We start from the raw sequence: 2,913 nt of genomic DNA, 5'->3' as shown, positions 1-2,913 counted from the left end.
CAAAACATCCAGGTAATCCAGAACACAAAGAGAAGACCAAACCTAAGGATAATAGGTATAGAAGAGAGTGAAAACTCCCAACATTAAGGGCTGGGAAATATCTTCAACAAAATTATAGAAGAAAACTTACCTAACCAATTGAAAGGAATACCCACACATATAAAAGAAGTTGACAGAACTCCAGATAGATTGGACCAGAAAAGAAAGTCCCCTCTCACAAAATAGTCAAAACACAAAATATACAAAACAAAGATTATTAAAAGCAGTAAGAGACAAAGGTCAAGTAATATTTAAATGTAGATGTATCAGAGTTACATAAGACTTCTCACCAGAGACTATGAAATCTAGAAGATCCTGGGCAGATGTCCTATAGACCTTAACAGAACAAAAAAATGCCAGTGTAGGCTACTATACCCAGCAAAACTAATTACCATAGATGGAAAAACCAAGATATTCCATGACAAAACCAAATTTACACAATATCATTCCACAAATCCAGCTCTATAAGGAGAATAGAGGTAAAACTCCAACACAAGGAAGTAAACTTCACCTTATAAAAAGTAAGAAAGTAATCTTTCAACAAACACTAAAGAAGATAGCCACACAAACATAATTCCACCTCTAACAACAAAAATAACAGGAAACAACAATTACTATTCCTTAATATCTCTTCATATCAATGGACTAATTCCCTGATAAAAAGACATAGACTAACAGACTGGATATGTAAACAGGACCCAGTAATTTGCTGCATACAGGAAATGCACTGTCTGACAAAGACAGACATTATCTCAGAGTAAGGGGCTGCAAAATAATTTTCCAAGCAAATGGTCCCAAGAAACAAGCTGGAATAGCTTTTCTAATATCAAATAAAATCAACTTTCAACCAAAAGTTATAAAAAAAATAAGGAAGGACACTTCATTCAAATCAAAGGAAAAATCTGCCACAAAGAACTCTCAATTCTGAACATCTATGCTCCAAATGCAAGGTTACCCACATTAAAAAAAGAAATTTACTAAAGCTCAAAACACACAGTGCACCTAACACATTAATAGTGAGAGACTTCAACACCCCACTCTCATCAATGGACAGATCATAGTAACAAAAACTAAAGAGAAACAATGAAACTAAAAGAAGTTATGAACCAAATGGATTTAACAGGTACTTCTAGAACACTTCATCCTAAAACAAAAGAATATACCTTCTTCTCATCACCTCATGGTACCTTTTCCAAAATTGACCATATAATGAGTCACAAAACAGACCTCAACAGATATGAGAAGATTGAAATAACCCCATGCATCCTATCAGAGTGCCATGGACTAAGGCTGGTTTTCAATAATAACAAAAACAACAGAAAGTCCAGATATACACAGAAGCTGACCAACACTCTACTCAATGATAACTTGGTCAAGGAAGATATAAAGAAAGAAATTAAAGACTTTAGAATTTAATGAAAATGAAGCCACAACATACCCAAACTTATGGGACACAACAAAAGCAGTGCTAAGAGGAAAACTCATAAATCTGAGTGCCTCCAAAATGAAACTGGAAAGAGCATACACTAGCAACTTGACAGCACATCTGAAAGTTCTAAAACAAAAAGAAGCAAATATACCCAAGAGGAATAGATGGTTGGAAATAGTCAAACTCAGGACTGAAATCAACCAAGAGGAAACAAAAAGAACTATACAAAGAATCAAACAAACAAGGAACTGGTTCTTTGAGAAGATCAAAAAGATAGATAAACCCTTAGCTAGAGTAACCAGGGGCACAGATACAGTATCCAAATTAATAAAATCCTAAATGAAAAGGAAGACATAACAACTGATTCCTAGGAAATCCAAAAAACCATCAGATCCTACTACAAAAGCCTATTCTCAACAAAACTGAAAAATCTAGATGAAGCAGACAATTTTCTAGACAGATACCAAATACCAAAGTAAATCAGGATCAGATAAACCATCTAAACAGTCCCATAATCCCTAAATAAATAGAAGCAGTCATTAAAAATCATCCAACCAAAAAAAGCTCAGGGCCAAATGTGTTTAGTGCCAAATTTTATCAGACCTTCAAAGAAGACCTAATACCAATAATCTTCAGAATAGTCTACAAAATAGAAACAAAGGGAACACTACTCAATTTTTTCTATGAAGCCACAGTGACACTGATACCAAAACCACCCAAAGACCCAACAACGAAAGAGAACTTCTGACCAATTTCTCTTATGAATATCAACACAAAAATATTCAACAAAATTAACCCAATCCAAGAACATATCAAAATGATCATTCACGATGATCAAATAGGCTTCATCCCAGGGATGCAGGGATGGTTCAATATACAGAAATCCATCAATGTAATCCACTACATAAACAAACTGAAAGAAAAAAAAAACATGGGCATTTCCTTAGATGCTGAAAAATCTTTTGACAAAATTCAGCATCCTTTCATGTTAAAAGTCCTGGAAAGATCAGGAATTTAAGGCCTATTCCTAACTATAGTAAGAGCAATATACAGAAAAGCAGTAGCCAACATCAAACAAAATGGAGAGTAACTTGAAGAAATCCCAGTAAAATCAGGGAGTAGACAAGGCTACCTACCCTCTTCCTATCTATTTAATATAGTACTCAAAGTTCTAGCTAGAGCACTTAGACAATAAGAGATCAAAGGGATACACACTGGTAAGGAAGAAGTTAAAATATCAGTATTTGCAGATGATATGATAGTTAATATGATAGATGATACTTAAGTGACCCCAAAAATTCCACCAGAGAACTCCGAAGCCTGATAAACAACTTCATCAAAGTGGCTGGATATAAAATTAACTCTACCTATACTCAAAGGGTAAACAGGCTGAGAAAGAAATTAGGGAAACGACACCCTTCACAATAGTCACGAATAATATAAAA

The sequence above is a fragment of the Apodemus sylvaticus genome, chromosome 4 (assembly GCF_947179515.1).
Source record: "Apodemus sylvaticus chromosome 4, mApoSyl1.1, whole genome shotgun sequence".
NCBI classification, from domain to species: Eukaryota; Metazoa; Chordata; class Mammalia; order Rodentia; family Muridae; genus Apodemus; species Apodemus sylvaticus.
The sequence above is the reverse complement of the archived record's forward strand: the minus strand, read 5'-3'. Positions refer to the sequence as shown.